This window comes from Polypterus senegalus, chromosome 18 (assembly GCF_016835505.1).
Source record: "Polypterus senegalus isolate Bchr_013 chromosome 18, ASM1683550v1, whole genome shotgun sequence".
NCBI lineage: Eukaryota > Metazoa > Chordata > Cladistia > Polypteriformes > Polypteridae > Polypterus > Polypterus senegalus.
The window spans coordinates 57,977,317-58,002,951 of NC_053171.1; positions in this window are offsets into that span (position 1 = coordinate 57,977,317).

Genomic DNA, 25,635 nt, shown 5'->3' on the forward strand with positions numbered 1-25,635 from the left:
TAGCAAGGAAGAAGCAGAAAATGAATTAAGAAAGCTGATCCCGGGACTATTCTGATACATAATTGTGAGTCATGGCGGTAAATGATAATGCTAGGATTAATAATCTACTGTCTGATCTATTTGTTTTAAAATACGGGTTTTTTATCAGCATATATTCTCATATATTCTTATTATTACTTAGTATTACTAGGGCGCTATATGTTTATGTTTTATTGTGCTTAATTACGTTTTCCTCCTTTTTTTTTCTCTTTTTCTTTTCTAATTATTTCATGTGTACCCTAAATGAGACTGTTCAATATCATACCCTTGGTTTACTGTTATTGCTATTACTGCATTAAGACTTGTTATGCTTATTTTGGACACATCTTTAACACCATCACCTGGGTTTATTATCTGGGGGTATCATCTTAATGCACTAAAATTGCTGAAGATTATATATATATATTAAGTGCAAAATTCTTTTTTTTTTTTTCCTCTTTTAAAGACTATATTGGTAACAGATATCTCTATCTTTTAACCCTAAAGCGCCACTGCATGGGGGCTTGTTGTGCTTTGGACGTGCTCTGTCTCTGGGTATGTCAGAGGACTGGGACTGCGTGAAGTGGGTTTTAGCCTCACTTGGGGAGGCAAAAGGGAGGGTGGGGGGTTAAGGGGAAGAGAAAGAGAGCAGGCTTGATCTATACCTAATCTATCATCTCAATCTTTATAATTATAACTATCAACGTAATAATAAGCTGCATGGCAACAACTCTTGGGGAAATAGGAAATTAAGACCTAAACTATTTCACTTCCAGTTAAGACTATAAAATGACATCAAAAACTCAGAATCAGTGTCTCCATGATGGGACAGTTAACTTCGTAAGCTGGAATGTTAAAGGCCTGAATCACGATATAAAGAGAAAGAAAGTACTTTCTCACCTAACAGGTCTAAATGCTAAAATAGTATTTTTACAGGAAACCCACTTACTAAGTAAGGATCAGTTCCGGCTGCAAAAAGACTGGACTGGCCAAATGTTCCATTCTAGTTTTACAAAGAAAACTAGAGGGGTGGGAATTCTCATACATAGAACAGTACCATTTGTAGCATCAGATGTAGTATTGGATCCTGAAGGGAGATATGTAATGGTCATGGGAGACTTATCTAACTGTAAAATGATTTTGATAAATGTTTATGCACCTAATGTTGATGATAAGGAATTTATACAAAATTTATTTGCATCCATTCCCAATCTGAACACTCATAAAGTTATAATGGCTGGGGACTTTAATTGTGTTTTAAATCCACTTTTAGATAAGACTTCCTCCACAGGGGGAACGGCAACTAACACGCAAAGATAATTACAAAGTTTATAACTGATCACAACTTATCAGATCCCTGGAGGTTTTAAACCCAAATTCAAGAACATATTCTTTCTACTCACCAGTACATCATTGCTACTCAAGGATTGATTACTTCTTTATAGATAATAACTTCTTGCCTAAGATTAAATCTTGTAAATACGATGCTATTGTTATTTCGGACCATGCTCCGATGATCTTGGAGCTAAAATTACTAAGCCCCATACACTCACCTCGCAGATGGCCTCAACCCGCTTCTATTAGCTGACGAGAATTGTACTGAATTTATATCCAAACAAATCAAATTCTTTCTAGAGACAAATACATCCCCTGAGATCTCTGCAGGAATACTCTGGGAAACTCTTAAGGCCTTCTTAAGAGGACAGATTATCTCATATCTTTCCCACAGAAATAAATCCGCGAAGAAAGTAGCAGAGATAAAAAGCGAAATTACTAAAATAGATGAAGAACATGCCAGACTACCAAGCGAGACTCTACATAAGAGGAGGCAGGCTCTACATTCAGAATTAAACCTCTTGACAACTAAAGAAACTGAACATCTAATTTACAAATCCAGACATCATTATTATGAACATGGAGATGAAGCTAATAAGCTTTTAGCGCAACAAATTCACAAGCAAGATGTACGCAACGCAATCTCGGTAATCACTAACACGAACGGAGATAAAATCATCGAACACAAAAATATAATGTACACTTTTAGCTAAAATCATAGCTAGAAGGATGGAGAAAGTGCTCCCCTCGATAATATCACAAGACCAAACTGGATTTATTAGGGGCCGACACTTATCTTCAAATCTTCAACGCCTGTTTAATGTAATATACTCACCAACTAAATCAAACACCCCAGAAATATTATTATCATTGGATGCAGAAAAAGCATTCGACATGATTGAATGGAAATACCTTTTTACTATATTGGAGAAGTTTGGGTTTGGCCCGAACATTTGTGCATGGATTAAATTACTGTATACTAACCCAGAAGCTTCAGTTTGCATCAATAACATTTGCTCAGACTACTTTAAACTAGAACGTGGCACAAGACAAGGATGCCCTTTGTCACCGCTGCTGTTTGCGATTGCCATTGAACCACTGGCAATACATTGTCGAAATACTGATCAGATAAAGGGGATTAGCAGAGAAGGACTGGAACAGAAAATCTCATTATATGCAGATGATATGGTACTGTATATTTGGACCCAGAAAATTCTGTGCCTGCAGTCTTAGCAGCACTCACAGAATTTCAAAAGCTCTCTGGTCTCAGAATTAATCTGAATAAAAGTGTACTCTTTCCAGTGAATTCTCAAGCATATAATATTAGATTAGACACCCTACCTTTTATCATTGCAGAACAGTTTAAATACCTAGGGGTAAACATCACAAGTAAACATAAAGCTCTATATCAACAAAATTTTGTCGTCTGCATGGAAAAAATTAAACAAGACTTGCATAGATGGTCAACCCTTCATCTCACACTAGCTGGAAGAATTAACACTGTTAAGATGAATATTCTTCCTAAGCTCCTTTTTTTATTTCAAAACATCCCAATATACATTAATAAATCATTCTTTAAGCAATTAGATTCAACAATAACCTCATTTATTTGGAATTCAAAACATCCACGCATCAAAAGAGCGACCCTACAAAGACAAAAGGTGGCATGGCTCTACCTAACTTCCAGTTTTATTACTGGGCGGCAAATATACAGGCGATAAGAACCTGGACACAAATAGAAGAACATACACAGGCATGGACCACAATAGAAGTAAAATCCTGCAGTACTTCTTTGTATTCCCTGCTCTGCGCTCCAATAAACACACGTTATCGGCAATACACTAATAACCCAATTGTGCTCCACTCACTTAGAATCTGGAACCAATGTAGAAAGCATTTTAAGACGGAGAAGCTTCTATCTGTGGCACCCTGCAAGAGAACCACCTCTTTCAACCTTCACAAACATATGCAGTTTTAATATCTGGAAAAATTTGGAATTAACTTGCTTAGAGATCTTTATATAGACAACGTCTTTGCATCCTATGAACAATTACATTCCAAATTTAACATTCCAGCTACACATTTCTTTCACTATCTTCAAATCAGGAACTTTGTTAAACAGAACCTTCCAGATTTTCCTCATCTTGCACCCTCATCCACGCTGGAAAAATATTGCTCAATTTTAAGGAATTAGACTCCATCTCTACAATATATAAAATCATTTTACAATCCCTTCCTTTCAAAGATCCAAGAGGACACTGGGAAAAGACCTCTCAATTAATATATCAGAAAAGGAGTGGAAAGTAGCAATGCAGAGAATTCACTCAGCTCCATATGCAAAGCATACAATTATACAACTCAAAATTATATATCGAGCACATCTGTCTCGACTAAAACTCTCCAAAATGTTTCCAGGGCATGATCCAACCTGCGAACATTGCAACCAAGCCCCAGCCTCACTGGGTCACATGTTCTGGGCCTGCACCAAATTAACATTATTCTGGACAAAAATTTTTAATTACCTCTCAGACAGCCTTGGACTCTCAATCCCTCCTAACCCATTAACAGCTGTGTTTGGTGTTCTTCCAGAGGGTCTTAAAGTGGAGAAAGACAAACAAATTGTGATTGCATTCACTACACTGTTGGCACGCAGACTTATTCTGATAAACTGAAAGAACCCAAACTCTCCTCTTTTAAGTCAGTGGGAAACTGATGTGTTATACTATTTGAAATTGGAAAAAATCAAATACTCAGTTAGAGGATCCGTACAGACTTTTTTCAAAACATAGCAGGATCTAATCAGTAATATTTTAAAATAAGTTTATAAAGCACAGAGAATTTATTAATTTAGGTATTTTTACAAGCCTTAAATTTTACACCGTTTGGCTTGCTCTCTCTCTCAGGGTGGGGATCGATCTGTTCTTAACATAATTCTTTTTTTTGTAAAACTTGATTGCTATGTATTGATTGTAATAAAATTAATAAAAAAAAAAAAAATGAGACAGAACTGTATACTTAATGGGTTTGAGTTTAATATGAGTTTAATGTTAGTGGAAGCTTACTACACTACACAACATAGTTTACTATTTGGTTTTGTTTTTGTCTGATACTGAATATGAACAATTTCACACAATTTTATAATTTTTTAAATATTTTCTATGTCATTTGTGCTGAACAAATCTGCGCTGACTGTTGGCACTTACTTTTACTTTTTCTTTTATTGCTCAGAATGGGCCAATTTGTAATGAACTTTAGGTGAATTTTAAGGTGTGAGGTTTTTTACTCTAAATGTCTACAGCACACAACATATCCTGCTCCAATGACAAAGTGCTTATTGAAAGCCTTCAATATTGCATTCAAAAATCTCAAATACTGGGCTTTGTTAGTTTCTACCAGCCATAGTAATCTCTGATTCCATCTCAGGCACAAACAATTTATAGACAGAATTTTGCCACCTGCAGGCCTGAAAAGATCAAAAATCAGAAAACAGAATCTACTGTGTTGTGACAGATGTAATCGTGAAAATCATGAGGGCTTAGGAAGAACAAGGCTCTTAGACTTGAATCAGTGTGCAGACCCCACCTAGCTGTATTGAGGGAAACAAAGAAAAACAAGCATGTAGTGTCAAGGTTAGGGGCAGTGAGACTTGAATAGCCCACCATAAGAACAGTAAATCCATAATGAGCAGAGCAAGAGCAGGTATGAGTATAGACAGGCACAAAATGACAGAGACAGCATCTGAGATTAAGAACAATATATACATTATTTAAACCTGTTTATCCAGAGCAGGATCACAGTAACCTGGAGCCTACCCAAGCAGGTTTGGATGCAAAGCAGGACAAATCCCTAGTATGCAATATGCATGATATGGCTGATGTTAAGATCAAAAAGAATATGATATTTCAACTATTTTGAGAGAGAGAAACATTGAAAAAATGGGGAGAAATATTTTAAAACATAATTCTGCTATTGGATTCTTTCACAATATCTGGTATTAATAATGATGAATATTAACTGAAAAAGATAAATTAATAAATATAGCATAAATACAAAAACACATTAGTATGTTTAGCTTTTCATCACTTGGCAGACTCTCTTTGCCTACCTACCTGTATTTCAGTAGAGACATTGCCAACTCAGGAATTTTACAAGGTTTGTAGGTCTTTGTTGTTAAATGACATTTTTAAAGCAAAAGTGATTGGTTAGCAACAATATGCTGATCTTGTATGATGACCATCTGTCTCTCGATCAGTGCAGTTTTATTTTCAAAAATCAGAAGTGGTCTTACCTCGACTTTCCCGTGTACTCAGATATGGGGATGGATATTTGAGGACTAAACCGCAAGACCATAATTATATTATGTAAATTAAAGAACCATCAACCATTAACAGATCAAATAAAATTAATAATATATTGATCAATTATTATAAAAATAAAGTTGATTAAATTGGACTCTGTAGCTGCATGAATAAAAAAAAAAATCGAGTATGTGTTCACGTTAAGTAGGCCTACCATTTCCAGTTGATGGATTTGGCCGAAAAGTTAATAGAAATCTACAATTTTGGTGTAACGACCACATGCCAAATTTCATCTATCTAGTTGCGTTTTTGAGTTACCATGTTTACACACAAACAGAATTCCAAAAAACGGTATTTTCAGACTTGGGGAGGTTTAAAATGTCGAGATTCATCAAAATCTCAAGGTCAGATTTTTTTCAGAATTATACTTTCTCTATACTTTGTATGCAAAGTGGCAGATGAATTACTGCCAACAAAAAGCAGCCAACTGAAAACGTTACTCACTCATGATTTTTCTGTCCATACGTCCAGTTTCAGGCATTTGAATTACATCTTGATATACAACAAGTGCAAAGAAAGGTGGTACGTAAATCGCTTTCTATTCCACACGCTTTGCCCGCATATTCAGCTCGCTCTGATACCGCAAATGCTGTGTGAGCAGCTGCCCTCTGTCACCAGCGGCCATTCACTGGATGAATATATGCGGGCGGCTCGTGGTGGATGACTTTCTGTTTTTGAGTTTAAAAGTTATAAGGGTTAAAAACTAACAGCAAGAATATTAATTCACAAACGAAAACTACATTTATTTTAGTAAATTATTATTTTATTTCAGTTTGTCTTTCCAGCTACTTTAATAATTTCTTTTAGTTTTAGTGTTTCATTTCAGTTTTGTTATTTATTTTATTTCAGTTTACGAAAATGTTTTTTTAATAATAGTTTTAGTTTAGATTTTAGTTTTCATTTACTATAATAACATTGGCACCAGCTTTGGTCAATTTAAAGTTCATATCTATTTGACTTAGCTTTTTAACTTGTATGTGAGTATTTATTTTTGGTGTATTTATTTACTGTATATTTACTGCATATGTGTGCATTATTTAGCAGCTACTTTATCATATATCTATAATCTTCTTCTTGCAATGAGAGAATGTGATAGATGTTTGCCAACTCACCGCCCAACCACAAGTGCTACCTTTTAGGTAACCATCCAAATAATTAGATTGCAATTCAGACCTATGAACGTAATACTCCGATCTTCATGCTGTGAATTAAGCGAACCAGCTACCGTGCCACAACATCATAGGCTTCGCCTTCAGCGCTGATGTCCGAGGATAGATCCCTGTAATATATATACTATACTGTATTTATTTGGTGTATTTGTGGAAGCTGTACAGCACTTTGGTGGACTTCTGTTGTTTTTAAATGTGCTCTGTAAATAAAATTTGACTTGACTTGTTTACATATACTGTAAGGAGATGGGAGTGTTTTCAATTACAGCCATTCATATTAAACAAAAATGAATGTCCGCACACATAGATTAGTGCACTGTAGTTAGATTTTCAGTTCTAGGAGAGTTGACTACAAATTCACTGAAGGGCTCTCTGTTTTTATGTGCGTTCAGTTTAAGTAAATAAATTCACACTGAAAATGTTCTCACGCACAAAAATCTGTGAAACTCCTTTCAATTATCTATTAACTTCCAAACCATTGAATTTTTATGCTTTTGAGAAAGTATGAAACCGTTACTTTTTCAAAATGTATGCAGAAAGTCAAAAATTGAGTATGTCTTGATTCCTTTTTCTTCATATCCATCCGCATAGCCCAAGATTTGAAATTACTTCTCGATAATATCTTCATTTGTGTATATTTTATTTGTGTGTTATACATTCAAATTACTCTAGACTGAGTAGATTCACATGGCTGCTTAAACTCCACAAAGAATCTTTTTGTTATGGAAGGCCTGGCAACTCATACGCAGGTAAACAGACTTGAACTGAGAACTTTCTATCCTTTCTGCATTGGTGGGGGGATGGAAAAGCTGTCTGCTTGCTACTTGTGTTGATTCACAAATTTGCAATAAAAGAGATGCTTATGGTTAGTTGCGAAGGGATTTAAGGTGGGCCGGGTTTACAAGTTTTTTCATAGGCTTTGGTGATTCTACCGTTAAAGACCTCTTAGGCACAGCCATCAGCAGTGTGTCTGTCTGCAGAGAGAGTGTTGACCTTGTTGGGAAGTTTACTTACCTTGGCAGTGACATTCATGTCTCTGTTGATTCTTTTTATGAAGTCAGTTGACAGATTGGGAGAGCATGGGGCGTCATGACGTTGCTGGAAAGGGTGTATGGCGCTCCAGATATCTTTGCTAAAGGACGAATGTCCAAATCTTTAGAGTCATGGTATTTCCTATTTTGCTATGTGGTTTCGAAACATGGACGCTATCCAGTGACCTGAGATGAAGACTGGTCTCCTTCAGTACTGTGTGTCTTTGGAGAATCCTTGGGTACCGCTGGTTTGACTTTGTATTGAACTAGTGGTTGCTTACAGAGTCTGGAATGAAGCACATTACCTGCATTTTAAGAGAGTGTTAGTAGCAGAACTAGGGCCATATGGTGCAATTCTCTGGGGGTGATCTGGCTTACAAGATTCTCATTGTTGAGGACACAAGTGGTTAGACCAGGCCAAGGGGACGCCCATGTAACACCTATGCCTGGGGGGTTGCCAACTGGGATCCTGAGCTGTTTCATTATGTGGTGGGTGTAGTAACGTGCTGACCTGACCTGACATTCCCCTTAATTACTCATTCACAGTGCAGTGTATAACAATTTAAGCTTGCACAGAGACGTTTGCTAGTTAAAACCAAACTAAACTTAATTGTCAGCTGTAGATACCTTTTGTTATTATTTTTCAATCCACTTCATTAGCTACTGATATCTAATATCTGAATCACAGTCTCTTTTCTTGTTGTAGTAGCAGGTATTCTCTAAATATTTGTGAGCTGTCACAGAAAGAGGACAGAGAGCAGCCACATAATCATAGTCAGTTTCAGAAAATGTTGGCATGCTGCTCTGACTTTTAAATGTTTAGATTATTGTGACATGTGTTCTGTTTGTTCTTCATTAAATATTTAAGGACCCCAAACAACTAGGAACTGTATCTTGTAGAAATAATACAAAAATATTTTGATCCAAATTTGTCTTTTATTGGTTTTTCCTCATTTGCTGCATGTAGATTCAGACTCAAATAAAAGCAACCCTATGAAGACAGTTCAGAATTTCTTTTTGCTCACACAGTGTGTTCTCTCAAATGAAGAACAATGAAGTGGCAGTAAGTTAACCTTAACATCTGTGGTGTTGTGTAAAATGAATAATATCTAGCATATATGTTGATAAATATTTTGTATGTATTTATTTGTATTAATAAAGAGTCACCATTTCTTTCCTTTATTAATAAGGAAAGCACTATCTAGGCCAGTTTTATGGTTTGTTTCTTTTCTTTCTTGTTTATTTTAAACTACAAGTCAAGCAAAATGACACATTTTATTGGCTAACTAGAAAGAGTATAATATGCAAGCTTTCAAGGCAAATCAGGTCCCTTCTTCAGGCAAGATATACTGGGGGGTTGAGTTTGCATGAGCTGTTTCATTACTTAATGTTACGCCCCCATACTGTAAAGTAGCTGAACTGGGAAGGGAGTTGTGCATGAGGTTTTTCATTGGTTAATGGCCTCAGAAAGTGTCCCAGGGGTCTGTGTCAGGAACTGCACCGGGGCAATAAGAAAAGGCATGCAAAGGCATGCTTTCTCTGTAATTTTTCCATGCTGAAGAGCGCCACTTGAAAGTACATATCTAGCATTATCAGGTAATATACGTAGTTTGGCTTGCCACCAATAAACTGCTTCCATATAATCTGGACATTTTATTAATGGTACATAACTGAATCTGCAACTTTATTCATGTCTGTTCTTTTGCTGTATCTAATTGCCAGAGGTTATAGATGTAAAAGGGATGGAGGGAGGAAGTGCTTGACTACACTACCTGAACTTTTGTTATGGTCCACAAAATATAGAGTATAAAAGGGGACAGGATTAAACAGAATTTCTTATTAAGTAGTTTTCTTTCAGCATGGAAGTTGAATCATACAGACAGGATGGATTTTGCTGGCTCAGGAGAGATCAAGAAACAAGGACAGTATATATTTACCTACTGTGATCTGATTTCAGTGGTTTCTGTACTTACTGTTATAGTCCATTGGTTGCATGCTTCATTTGTGTGGAAAAAAAGTTTCTTTAATTTGCACTTTATTGCCAAAGTAGTGTGATTATTTTGATTAGTTATCTATTGCTGTCTCAAGGAAAGCCTTGAAGCTGTTTAACCAAATGTATTTTCACAACAGTTTAACTGGGGCCACAAATGCAAAAAAAAAACAAATTCTGAACCTTTGAAATTTGCAGAATACTGAAATAGTTTGTGAGAGTTTCAATTTTAACCTGAGTTTCCTTGCTTTGATGTAGATTAACGTAATATACGTGTTCAGAATATCCCCAGAAACTATACAAAATCATCCTCTACACCTATGGGTAAATGATACATGGCATCTTCTGCTCTATACAGTACTGTGAAGATCATGTAGCACAGAGAGACAAATGCCCTGATCTGGACAGTCAGTAAATTATCTAATACCTTTGTTCAACCCAATGAAAGTCTTGTTTGCCACTCTATGCAAACTTTTCTGTGAAGCTCTCTTCTGAACTGGACTGCAGCATCTTTGAATCACCTTCTAGTGTGCTGAAATTCTCTTTGTTAGTTTAAAGTCTTTGAATACAGATGCTGCTCTTTGTCTTTGGGTTGTGTGTGTGAGTGTCAGAACAAAGGAAAGTCTCACTGTAGAAGAAACATCTTACTTTGAAGTCAACTTAGAAAAATCATGCAACTCAGATGTGTAGATTACCATGCCTCTGTAAGGCACTATTGACTGTGGATAAAATGGGAGCTGATTGAGCAAACATCATGACAAATATCAATTTAGCACTGATATTGAAAACTTTGCACTTATGTTAAAAATTTTACTGCTGCAGCTGAGAAAAATAGATAAGATTACTTCTGACCAACAAGACCACAGTAGCTGAGCTGACTCATTTCCTGAAACTGTATGACTGTATAACTTCAAACGTAACTCCATATTATGAAATATACCATGGAAGTCTCAAATCATTAGGTTGGATCATTAGGTTTACTGCATCTCAGCAATACTAGGCACAGGATGGAAAATAGCCCTGGATAGGTCCCCAGTCCAATACAAAGCTCACACATGCACACACCTACACTTGTCAGGGGCCCAATTTGCTATCACCAGTTGACATAATGTGCATGTCTTCAAGGATGTGGGAAGAAAATTAGAGTACCTGCAGGAAAACCCTGTGAGACACTGGGGAAACATGTAAACTACACACAAGCAATTAGGTGAGGATTAAAAGCCCATGGTGTTTAATCTATGAAGCAGCACTAACCCTGGTGTCACTGTGTCACTCTTTTATGACATACACAACTCAATAGTAACACTAAAACTGCTAAAGTCAATTAACAAGCTTTGGTATTTTAGAAACAGGTTTAAATTTGATTCTCCATTATCAAAAAGCAGGTGATTACCTAATCCAGTAGTTCCATGTGTAATTTTCATTAAAAGACAAATAAAACAGCTACTTGCTATTTATTCAGAGGTAGCTTTCTAACAACTTAGAAAGTGTATTTAGCCATTCCATAGCCATTGTCTATGCCTGTGCACTGGTAAGTCCACTCGTAGCAGGGTGATAAGGTTTTCAATCTGATGTGCTAAAATAAATGGTAGTCTAATTTTTACAGAAAGTATTTAGGAAGGCCATTAAGACTTAATACCTGTCTCATCTTCTGAATTGTCCTCACAGATATTGAAGATACATCTGCCAAGATGATCCATTTAGAATGGAGGGCCAGCACTAACAAGAATTGTGCCCCTTCATTAGCTCCAGTAGCATCAACATAAATTCATTTTTTTGGATATTCAATATACTGTACATGTGTTCCTATACTGTTTGACTAGTAAAAGCTGAAAGATAATATTCACACTCCATGGCTCTGAAAGCTCTAAGAGATCATTAATGTAACTATTTTCCCCATGATGGTTTAATACAATAGAATTAGGACCCTGGTAGACATAATTCTGCTCTTAGCATTTTCACTAATAGAGCAGTACTTGTTCAAAGTATTGACAGGATTATGAAAAGTTCATAAAGTAAACATTATCTATACCAATAAAAGGCAAAGCCCTCACTCACTCACTCACTGACTCATCACTAATTCTCCAACTTCCGTGTGGGTGGAAGGCTGAAATTTGGCAGGTTGATACAGCTTCCTTACAAAAGTTGGGCATTTTATATCGAAATTCTAAATGGTCATAACTGGAAGCAGTTTTTCTCCATTTACTGTAATGGAGATGAGCTTCAGCCGTGGGGAGTTTCTCATCACGCCTCCCACGTAATCACGCAGTACATAGAAAACCAGGAAGACCTCAAAAAGCGCTCTGCATTATATAATTGAGAAGGCAGCGAAACAATAAGAAGCGAGTTCTGCTACTTGTGTAAACCTACACTTTAAATTAAGTTCATAGACAGGCTGCGCTGGCGTTTGTAATTTAGTATAGAAGGCCGTCCGTGTCCAATAGCAAACTGCCACGGGTAAATATTCACGGGTGAAGGACTGTGCTTATGAAGGAAGATGAGATGGTCAGGGTGGTGTTTGACACAAACTCAGCGAAACTAAAAAGTTTTAAGTGCCAGGACTAAGGTAACATTAAATAAAGCATGGACATAGCACGAGATGCACCAGCACAGCTGGGAACCTTCGATGCAAGTACACCGAGTGGCTCACGTGAACTGGCGCAGTGCACAGATTTCCAAAGTGAACAAAACCGAATTACACATAAATGCAGCTACTGTGGAAACTGGAAAAAGTCAATGGAAAGGAAGACAGTGTAAAAAACCCGTGCATGGAGGTCTCAGATTGTTTATTGATGCAGTAAGAAACGAATCGATGAATGAAACCTGTCATCTTTACAGGATTGACAAACACGGAATGTAACTTGAACACAACACATCGTACAAATACGACCCTGATTGAAAGAAATAATGATAATCAAATCCTTGATGACAGCAACATTCAATAACACTCACAAAACAATTACTGTATATTGACAATCATGTTACGTTATTTTTAAAATGTTCCTTTTTTTTTCATAACTTCTACTTCTCCACTGTTTATATATTTAAATGTATATATATACTATCTACAGTACATAATTGCTGCTCAATTGATCTTCCTCTAATGCCGAATTGAGGTTGATGGAGGGAAACTGATTCATTTTACCTTCGCATCTCCTTGGTTTGGGGCCTCATGATTATTTTTAAAATGTTTCCCTTTATTAGCACAAGCACAGCTGAGAAGCTTCGATGCATGTACTCCATAGCGCCATTTAATCACACTTTCAATTCCAAGACTAATGCATCACATTTACACTGATGCACACATCACAGCTACTGATCATTTCGACTCTTACTCAGAGTTTAAAGATTAAGTTGGTCAAATTACCTTTTATGTTTCTGACTTATTTTTTAAGAAGAAAAACTGCACTTTATGTTGAAATTTTGGTTATTATTATTTAAAGACAATACTATTCTGAAAATCTACTTAAAGTACTTAAACTACCACTTTATTTTTAAGTCTGCCCAATTTTAACCAGGGATGATATTTTTGTTTCTGTTTTGAATTCAAATGCAGTTTAAAGGCTTTTTTCAGAAATTAAAGTTCAGTTTACAATATTCATGTATTCTATTATTTGATTCTGTCGCCCACTAAAACTTTTAAATTAAAAAAAAACATTTGGTTAATCAAGTTACAGACTATATTAATCAACAACACTCTATCAATGACCAATTACATTAACAATCATCTTACGTTATTTTTAAAATGTTTGCTATTGACACACTTCCTGCTCCGGCTCCCAGACTAATGTCACTTCTGGTTCTGGCTCTCAGACTGACGTCAATTCCGGGTTACAGACTATAAATCCTCCCTATTGACAAACCAAGCTCAGTTCATATTGGGAACTCAAACAAGCAACATCAGTTGTGCACTTTTGCAGCCAGGAACAATATATGGGTGGCTGCCCCAAACCTTTTTTAGTGTGATGAGACTCGTTATTTCACAGTGGCGTAGCCAGCAGCATGGCCTCCTAGTGGAATCGGAAGCCGAACCAACCTTATGTCTCAACACAACAACGTGATGAACCACTCAAGACCTATCGGGTAGGAAAGTACCGTTCTTGTGTTGCCGATCTGGAGTCTGACGGTGTGTGTCGGGGGGATCTGGAGTATGTTCCGACCCAGTTCTCCTTAAAGAGAACCTGGGAGCGTAGGCAGAAGACCTACAGATGAGGGCCAGGTTCTGAAAGGAACACAGTGGGGACCTATTATGGGCTCTCGAGGACGGGGACCGACCCAAAGAACCCCACAAAGAAAAAATTCTTTGAGAAAGGTGGGGTTGCCCTGGGTCGGCAGGTGAGGGAAATAATGACTTGGGAATACAACCCAGAGGAATCCCGCTGAGAACAGGCCATGACACTATGGCAGCAAGTCAGATGTTGGCTACGGCCATATAATAAAAATGCCCAACTAATTGTGGAAAAGGTGGCCTGTGCCATAATAATAATGGGCCTACCTGTTAAACTCGCCCAGCTGACCTGGGGACATTCATATAACAACATGGTCACCCTTTTGGGGATCATTAACATCTTGCAGGACAAAACCTACTTGGGAGACCCAGAACGAAAGCCCTGCGAACCCAGAGGGAGTTGTGACACTAACTTAGGATCTTACTCTTACATTGCGGAGCATGCTTTGGAAAACTCCGATGCACGGTGGAGGGCTTTGTGAGGTGACACGAGGGTCTGTGGAGAAACACAGAGCAGGGGGCAGGGTGCTTCTACTAATCCTCTGGCCTTTTCTCATACGGGAGAAGCGCTGGCCAATGGCTTTAAAGTACCATCTTTATTTGACTCTGGCAGTAACATTACCATTGTTGCTCGCCATTTAGTGTTGCCGCAACAAAGATTAAAAATAAAGACCCGTCTAACCTGTATTCGTGGGGATGTCCGGTTGTACGAGTCCGCCCGCTGTTACATCTGCCAAAACAGCATTATAAAGAAAATAACGGTGGCGGTGCATGACAATCCTCCATTCCCCTTGATACTGGGTAGAGACTGGTCAGATATAAACTTAGGCATAACGCGCGCAATCTCTACTAAAGCACTCGGTCTTGTTATGGACGCTGATTCTGCGTCCTCAGCTACCTCCACGCCGCGTACACAGCCAGTAGGGGAATAGAATGCGGCCTTAGAGAATCACGTGGAATCAGTCGGACCGTCGCAGAGCGAAACATCATCACCAAGCACTGCGCTGGCTTGGTCTGAAACCACGCCCCTTGAGGTTGAATCTGATCCCCTCAGTCGACTGCAGTTTCAGTTTAGGCAGATACCGGCTTCATTTAAAAGGGAGCAATGGAATGATGACTCCCTTAAATTTGCTGAAAATGCAGTGGTATTAGTAGATGGCTAGCGCACCACACATCCCATGCCACAAGGTCCCCACTTTGTATTAAATAATGACCTTTTATATTGGGTGGCAGATCATGAAGGAGGGGTGAGGTCACTGCTCTTAGATCCACGGACTTACCGTCTGTAAACTAGCTCATACCCACCTACTGGGAGCCCATCTGGGTCCCGAGAAAACTTTAGGGCGAATCAAGCTCCGATTTTTTTGGCCTGGGATTAACGAGGAGATCCAACGATTTTGCATGTCCTGTTCGGAATGTCAATTACGGCAGATCCCTAGAAGGGACTGTGCTCCTTTAATCCCTTTACCGCTAATTGATGTCCCTTTTGAACGTATCGGGGTTGATCTGGTGGGACCCCTAGATCCTTCAGCCAGAGGACATAAATTTATAATGGTCCTGGTGGATTATGCCACCCGATATCCTGAAGCTGTTCCATTATGCTCAGCCACTTCCAAAAATATCGCACGGGAGATGGTAGGAGTATTTGCGCGAGTTGGAATCCCTAAAGAAATCCTGACGGATCAAGGGACTCCATTTCCCTCGGAAACATTCAGGGAAACTGCTAAGTTACTGAAAATAAGACATTTAAAGACCTCTGTATATCATCCTCAAACAGATGGTCTAGTTGAGAGGTTTAACCAAACTCCAAAGCAGATGTTACGCAAGGTAGTCAATGAGGACGGAAGGAACTGGGATCAGCTCCTCCCCCTCGTCCTTTTTGCATATCAGGAAGTCCCCCAAGACTCCACGGGCTTCTCCCCCTTTGAATTATTGTATGGACGACAACCCCAGGGTTTATTGGATATATTAAAAGAAGGCTGGGAAGAGGAGATCCTTCTCTCTGTAAATATACTGGAATATATTGCGCAATTACGCTATATGTTTTGCAAAAATTAGACCTATTTTACATTCTCACATGGAAAAGGCTCAAGCAGCCCAGGCTCAGTGTTATAACCATGGCACATCTTTCCAGGAGTTCCGCCCGGGGGATCGAGTCATGGTATTAGTTCCTACCTCACATTCCAAATTACTGGCTCATTGGCAAGGCCCATATGAAGTTAAGGAGAGGAAGGGTTTGTTCGATTTAGTTATCCAACCTAATCGTTGACCTAAAGAGCAGATTTATCATGTCAACTTGCAGAAACTGCGGAAGGAAAGAGATCCCAATCCCTCCTCCAGACAGCCTTGCTCCCTCTTCACTCATAAATTACACCTTAACTTCGGTGATAATTTGACTCCCCAACAACGACGGGAGCTCGAAGTAGTTATTCTGTCTGTATCAGAGGTAGTGAACGAAAATCCTGGACGAACCTCCCTGGTTGCGCATGACTTAATGACTAATCCAGAGGTTATAGTCAGAGAACGTCCATATCGGATTCCCGAAGCAAAAAAGGCAGAAGTGGAGTTGGAGATCAAACGAATACTGGACGTAGGTGTGATAGAGGAAAGTTTTAGTCCCTGGTCCAGTCCTATCATATTGATTAAAATGCCAGACGGAAGTTGGAGGTTTTGCAATGACTTCCGTCGGCTTAACCAAGTCTCTCAATTTGATGCCTATTCGATGCCACAAGTGGGTGACCTTCTCGAGCGGCTAGGACATGCCAAATTTTTTACTACTCTTGATATGACCAAGGGGTACTGGCAGGTTCCCTTAACAGATTCCGCAAAGGAAAAGACTGCGTTTAGCACTCCTAGCGGACATTGGCAGTATCGTGTACTTCCATTCAGATTACATGGGGCACCTGCTACCTTCCAACATCTGGTGAACAAAGTGCTCCGACCCCATAATTCGTACAGTGCTGCCTACCTGGCAGGTACAATCATTTCTCGGTTTAGTCGGTTACTATCGCCGGTTTGTACCCCGGTTTTCCGAGAGAGCAACGCCCTTGACAAACCTGACAAGGAAAGGAAAACCTAATCACATGGTTTGGGATGATGATACTGACGCTGCATTTAGTGACCTTAAGGAGGCCTTTACGCCAGCTCCAATTTTCAAAGCTCCTAATTTTACTTTGCCTTTCATTCTCCAGACGGATGCTTTGCACACAGGTCTTGGTGCCGTGCTGAGCCAAAGCATCGATGGAGTGGAACACCCCGTTATGTACCTGAGTCGGAAACTGTTGGACTGAGAGACCAGGTATGTGGCAGTGGAGCGGGAGGCTTTGGTGATTAAATGGGTGATTACGCAGCTGAGGTACTACATCCTGGCTCGGGACTTTACCCTGGTGACTGACCATGCACCATTACAGTGGATGGAGTTACACAGGGATTCAAATCCACGAGTCATGAGGTGGTTTTTCAAACTACAGCCTGTCAGGGATGCCAGGGGCAATGACCCGGCCGGGATGCCGTGAGGGACCGGATGTGGGTCTGCGCCCACCCTGGATCACGTGGGGGCCACCTTCCTGGTTGCTCTGGGGGCCACGGGTGGAGGGCATGGAAGCCCCACCCTGTAGGGGCCCGTGGACACCGCTAGGAGGCGCCCCAATGCCTTGGGGACCTGTTACCTCAGCACTTCCGCCACACCAGGAAGTGCTGGGCGGAAGAATAAGGAGGATACCCGGTGAGCTGCCGGGAGAACAGTCGGCACTTCCGCCACGCTGGGGCGTGGCCAACGGGGGAGCGTCGGAAGCACCTGGAGCTCATCCGGTTCATGTATAAAAGTGGCCATCTCCCTTCATTCAGCGCTGGAGTCGGGTGGAAGAAGGACGAGGCAGGAGCAGAGATTGTGGAGGCGGCCCGAAGAAAAGCTATTGAGTGGCCAGGACTGTGTGTTGGGGTTTGTGCACTACTTTGGACTGGGTCTTAGTGACCATTTATTGTAAACAATTATAAATAATAAACGTGTGGTGGTGATTAAGAACATGTCCGCTTGTCTGTGTCTGGGTCGGCTCCACAAGTCTTATAAGTTTTTGGTTATTTATCATCAAGGTCTGTTGCAGGCCAATGCTGATGCCCTTTCTCGGTGCCACGACCTCATGAACAGGTATGCCCAACCCGATGGGTCTGGGCTGAGGGGGGTGCCGTGTCACACATGTGCGACTAGGAGCAAGCTGAATGGCCCAAGTGGAGGTGATTACCCGCCGGGCCAGGGGGTGCTCTAAATCTGTTTCTGTTAATTCTGCAGATCAAATACGGGAAAACCTGCCTGATTCGACATCACTTTTGGCCCCGGCTCCTAGACTGATGTCACTTCTGGTTCCAGCTCCTAGACTGACATCACTTCCATTTCCGGCTCTCAGACTGAAGTCACTTCCGGGTTACAGACTATAAATCCTCCATATTGCCAAACCAAGTTCAGTTCATATTGGGAACTCAAACAAGCAACATCAGTTGTGCACTTTAAATCCTTTTGCAGCTAGGAACAATTTACGGGTGGCTGCCCCAAACCGTTTTTAGTGTGTTGAGACTCGTTATTTCACAATTGCAAAATAAAAAATTACAATGCCTCATTTTCGATATATGCAGTTATGTTGTACTTCTCCCAAAGTCTGTGAAACAGCCATAAATTTTCTTTTCTCTCCTAAGGGCAGAATATAGGAAACAACCAACTTTACTCCATTTTTTGTGCCATTGATAGCTAAACAAAGAGGTTGAAAGGCATCAAAAATGTGTCAGGATGCTCAAATTCAGTTAGGTTTCACAGATGTCCAGGTGGTGAGAGCTTGCTGGTGATAAAGGCACTGTGCAGTACTAAAACTTTGAAAGAGGTAGATTGTGAGCGTCGATGGTAATAGGACAGGTCATTACTATACCAGTATGGACTCACACATACTGCTAGGAGGTTACATGATCTTTACTACTTGGATGTGACATGTAATAAGATTAGGCAAGGACACCAAAAAAAGCTGCAGCCTCAGAAAAGGCAAGAAATGTTCCTCTGAGATGCTAAGGGTTAGGCTACCCAGTTACTTAATTATTTCTTTCCTCACCTTCCATCTGTCTTTCTCTGTCTGTCTCATTAAATTGGCTTATCATACTTACTTAGTGAGCATTTCATCTGCCTCACATCTTGAATCTTGCAGCCTTTGGCCTGTTCTAATTTCACTTTCAGGTCAAGCTATGCAGGCATGCCTTGTCTTGGGTTCAGCTTGGCTACAGTAACATAAAGTTAGAACTCCTTCTAGCATCCAATAGTGTCCCATAGTCATTCACCAGCTTCGGCAACCATGGAGCCATCATAATAAACTTTACCATACGTGCGTTCTATGTTTTTTCTAATTATTTAATGATGGTCAATCTATCTGTTGGTATTTTAGATCATTTTTATTTGTTTACTTTGTTTATTGCAACATGGGAGGCATGTCACATGACAACAATCGGTGTGTTAGTGGCATCATTAGAAGAGATTGTATAATTACATCAGTGAGTCCATGATACTGTATCCTTTGGATAAAACACACACCAAAATCTTAGCATGGTTATCTTTCATGTAAGTAGGCCAAGTATAAGGAATTCATTTTGGTATCTGAACCCTTTTTCTGCTCTTTGACTGTGCTTTCTGGTTCTTTTCTCCTGTTTTGTTTGCCTAATTCTTTTCACATTTGTCTGGTTTTAACCTTTGCCTGGCTCCTAAAACAAATTTAGTCTTGAATTTTGTTTCTCCTGGTTCTGCTACTCTCTCACTATAATTCTCAAAGAAAAATGATCATAGGTGTCACATGGGCAGAATGTCTTGCATTTATGTCTTTCCTTTATTGGTACCAACTTTGTGATTGACAGTCAAATTTAACTGCTGCTGGCTATGTCAATTGCCATTTAACACTTTGGGAGACATGTCTTTCTGGGAATATGCACTCTTATTATACTCTAAGTCAGGAGTTGGCAACATTTTTAAAGCAAAGAACCATTTTATCCTAAATGATTGACCCAAGATTTGCAAAGAACAGCAATGGGTAGAGAACCGGGTTTGAGATACGATTTTTTAACATGATATGGGTATATATGCATTTAACAAAAAAACAAAACTTTTCTCCGTTACGGGAGATGGACGTCTGAAGCAGAGCTCCGTTAGCAGTGGCTTATTTTATTTCTTAATATCTCAAGGTATCCTATATTTACCCAACCCAAGGAGTTTCTACTACAGTATATAAATATGAGTAACAAGAAAGGCGGTCAGAAAGAAATGGAAAAGAAACTTAAAGCTACACCCAAGTCTAGGCAGGCACCAGTATAAGGTACGACCTTTCAGAGACTGACCTGGAACAGGCAGGTGAAAGCACAGACTTCCCAGGACCCCGCTCCACTGCAACATCTCCAGTCAAGAGCTTAAATGGGAGCGAAGGTGCAAGTGATGCAGGTCACGATAGCTCGCCAATTCTAGAAGATCACTTGAAAATAGAGATGACCTTGTAGTCTGCGCTTTCATCTAATCCTTGCGAGCTGGAACCATCGGCTGTAGCGGGTTATGCCACTTCACCCACAGAGCATGAAAGCCAAAACGATTTGTCCGAGCTGAAGGAAAGGATCGCAACATTGGCCATGGCCACAAGCACACCCACGAGTGAGCTCAAGAAAGAAATTCAGAGAAATATGAAGAATGAAATAAATGGCTTGCTCAAGACAACTGAGAAGCTGTGGCTGGAGCTGCAAGAGATGTGGCAGGAATATAAAGACTTGGAAAAATGTATATATAATCTTTTTGATGTAGTCTTTAAAGATATGCTGAGAAAAATTGAGGAACACATTCAGGAAAATGCGTCTAAACTGAGAGAACTTGCCGATCAGCTGGAAGACATTAAGCAGACATTCACGGCTTGAATTGAAACAGTTGAACATTTGGCACCTAACACCGATGGAAAAGCTACAGTTGCGAGTTCCGAATGCAAAAAACTCGGAGACAGACTTGCGAGTCTGGAAGATGGAAGCAGAAGGAATAACATTAGAATCGAAGGTCTACCTGTATATTGTGAAAGTCCAAACTCAGTGAAATTCGTAGTTGACCTATTATCAAAAATAATTGGAGAGGACTTTAAATCAGATAACGAGATTGCGGCCGCTTATCGTATACGTGGTTTAAATACCTTTAGACCTAGGTCTTTAATTGTCCGCTTCGAGAGATTACAATTTAAGCTTGATGTAATGGCACTTCTCAGATACAAACAAGAGTTTTATTTGAAAATTACCACATTTGTATTTTCCCTGATTTCTCGCCCTCAACAGCTGCTAAACAATCAGCTTTTTACAACATTAAACAGCAGTTACAGAAAGCCGATATCAGATACAGCCTCTTGTATCCTGCCAAACTGAAAGTGGAAATTCAATACAAATATCACATCCTCTCTTCCACGGATGAAGCAGAAAAGGAATTAAGAAAACTGATCCCGACGCTTTTTTGAAATGCGAAAGTGAGTTGCATCCCATCATGGTATGGCAAGAAGTTATTACGTACTGTCTGATCTGCTTGCAATGATACAGTACCATAATTATACATCCTTTTCTCTTCTCAGACACTTTTTGTTTATGTTTATGATTTAATTATAATTGTAGGCTTATGTGTGGAAGAAATTAAAGCAGGGTTTTTTTGGTTTGTTTTAAACTATTCTAAAGGAGACTGTTTAACATCATACCCTTGGTTTATTGTTATTATTGCATTAGGGTTTACTATGCTTATCCGGGGCCACTTTTCAACACCACTTACTGGGTTTACTGTCTTAATATTTCAAGACTGTTGATGATTATATTTTATGCTTATAGACTATTAATGATTATATTTTATGCTTATAGTATTTAGATTTTATCGGCAATAGATATCTCTATTTTTTAATCCCCAAATGCCACTGCTGGGGGCTTATTTTGTTTTGGACATGCTCTGTCTCTAGGTATGTTAGAGGTCCAGGACTTCGTGAAGTGGGGTCCAGATCCTTATAATGATAAATACCAACGTAAGAATAAGCTGCATGGCGATATCTCGTGGGAAAATTGGAAATTAAGGTTAAAGCCATCCCACTTCCAGTTAAGACTGCAAAATGATATAAAAAATTCAGAATCAGTGTCTCCATGATGGGACAGTTAACTTTGTGAGCTGGAATGCTAAAGGACTGAATCACAAATCAAAGAGAAAGAAAGTATTCTCTCATCTAACATGTTTAAATGCTAAGATAGTATCTTTACAGGAGACCCACTTACTAAGCAAGGATCAGTTCCGGCTGCAAAAAAATGGGACTGGCCAAATGTTCCATTCCAGCTTTACAAAGAAAACTAGAGGTGTGGGAATTCTCATACACAGAACAGTCTCATTTGTGGTGTCAGATATAGAATCTGATCCTGAAAGAAGATATGTGATTGTCATAGGCAATTTATTTAATTGTAAAGTGATTTTGATAAATGTTCATGTACCCAATCTTGATGATAAGGAATTCATTCAAAATGAATTTACATCCATTCCCAATGTGAACACTCATAAAATTATAATGGCTGGGGACTTTTAATTGTGTTTTATATCTACTCTTAGATAGGTCTCCTGTCACGGGGAGGTTACATCTAACACAGCCAAGATAATTACACAGTTTTTAACTGACCACAACTTATCAGACCCCTGGAGATTTCTAAATCCAAATTCAATAACATATTCCTTCTACTCGCCAGTGCATCATTGCTACTCAAGAATTGATTATTTCTTTATAGTGTGAGATATGGCTGGCCGTTCATCCCGGCCAATACCCCCAGGCCGCCAGATGGAGCCCTCCTTGCAGCATAAAGGTGCCCTGAATGCCAACAGGGAATCATGGACAGTGGAATTATAATGCACAGCCCTGCTGGATACCATGGGGGGCCGCCAGGAGCCACTGCAGGGAGGCCCAGGGATTTATATTTTCCGTATAGCCCGGAAGTATTTCCAAGTCATGGGAACGGAAGAAATTATATACTTCCGGGCTGAAGAAAAAAGAGAAGTTTTTACCTGACCCAGAAGTGCTGGATAATCACATGGACTAAGGACTCAGAAGCACTTCTGGGTTCAGGACTATAAAGGACTGTGGGAAATCCCAGACAATTGAGCTGAGTTGGGAGGCAGGGTGGCTAACGTCTGGGAGACTGGAGGATTATTTATTTGATTATTGGGTGTTTATTTATTGAGTATTGTGGAGTGGAGGGTGCTTTGTGCACATTATTATTATAATAAGTAATTATTGGACTTTTTATCTGGTGTCTGACGTGGTGTCTGAGGGTTCAAGGGAGTGAGAGAGCCCTAAACTATCACAATAGGTAATAATTTCTTGTCTACGATTAAATCTTGCAAGTACAACACTATTGTTATTTTTGATCATGCTCCTTTGATTTTGGAGCTAAAATCATTAGCCCCCACACACTCATCTCGCAGATTGTGTCTTAACCCACTTCTATTAGCAGACGAGAACTGTACAGAATGTATATCCAAACAAATCAGTTTCTTCCTAGAGACAAATACATCCTCAGAGGTCTCTGCAGGAATATGCTGGGAAACTCTAAAGGCCTTCTTAAGAGGACAGATTATTTCATATCTTTCCCACAGAAATAAATGAGAAGCCAATAAGGTATCAGAGCTAACCAGCGAAATTAATAGAATAGATGAAGAACATGCCAGGTGTCCAAGTGAGACTCTTCATAGGAAAAGGCAGGCACTGCATTCAGAGCTCAACCTCTTAACAACTAAAGAAACTGAACAACTCATTTTTAAATCAAGACATCATTATTATGAACACGGAGAGAAAGCTAATAAGCTCTTAGCTCAACAAATCCACAAGCATGAAGTTCGCAATGCAATCCCAGCAATCACCAACACGAACAGAGATGAAATCATTGATCATAAAAATATAATACACACATTCAGAGACTACTATACATCCTTATATTCTACTGAGTTTAAAGAAGACAACACACAATCTAATGCATTTCTAGATACATTACAGACACCACAAATAGATACTTTTAGTGCAGAGGAACTGGATAAACCTTGGGCACTGTCAGAATTACTAGATGCTATAAAGTCACTTCAAAGTGGGAAAGCAGCAGGCCCTGATGACTACCCCGTAGAATTTTATGAGAAATTCTCCACTCAGCTATTTGTTCAGACTAAACTAGAATGTGGTACCAGACAAGGATGGCCCTTGTCACCACTGCTATTTGAAGTCCCCATTGAACCACTGGCAGCTCACTGTCGAAATGCTTATCTGATAAAGGGGATTATCAGAGGAGGACTTGAACAGAACATGTCTCTATATGCAGACGATATGGTACTGTATATAGCAGACCCACAAAATACTGTGCCTGCCGTCTAAACAGCACTTACAGAATTTCAAAAGATCTCTGGTCTCAGAATAAATTTGAATAAAAGCGTGCTCTTTCCAGTGAATTCTCAAGCACACAATATTAGATTGGACACCTTCCCTTTTATCATCACAGATAAGTTTAAATATCTAGGGGTAAATATCACAAGTAAATATAAGGCCCTTTATCAACAAAATTTTGCTGTCTGTATGGAAAAAATCAAGCAAGACTTGTATAGATGGTCAACCATCTCACTCTAGCTGGAAGAATTAATGTTGTTTAGATGAATATCCTTCTTAAGCTTCTCTTTTTACAAAACATTTCAATATACATCCATAAATAATTTTTAAGCAATTAGATTCAACCATAACCTAATTTATTTGGAACTCAAAACATCCACGTATCCAAAGAGCAACCCTACAAAGACCTAAGGCAGAAGGTGGCATGGCTCTACCCAGCTTTCAGTTTTTTTACTGGGAAGCAAAAATTCAAGCTATAAAAACCTGAACACAAATAGATAAACATACACAAGCTTGCTCAGCAATAGATATAAAATCTTGTAGTACTTCTTTATATTCTCTGCTTTGTGCCCCAATAAATGCAAGTTATCGCCAATATACTAATAACCCAATTGTGCTTCACTCACTCAGAATATGGAAGCAATGTAGAAAGCATTTTAAGATGGAGAATCTTTTATCTGCGGCACCTCTGCATGAGAACCACCTTTTTCAACCCTATCAAACATATGCATTTTTTAATATCTGGAAAACAATTGGGATTAGATTGCTTAGAGATCTTTATATAGACAACCTATTTGCATCCTATGAACAATTACATTCCAAATGTAACTTTCCAGAAACACATTTCTTTCACTATCTTCAATGTGAAACTTTGTCAAAAAGAACCTGCCGATTTTCCTCATCTCGCACCTTCCTCCATGCTGGAAAAAATATTGCTCAGTTTGGAGGAATCAGACAACATTTCTGCAATATATAAAATTATTTTACAGTCCCTCCCTTTCAAAGATCCAAGTGGACAATGGGAAAAAGATCTTTCACTCAACATATCAGAAAAGGAGTAAAACGTAGCAATGCAGAGA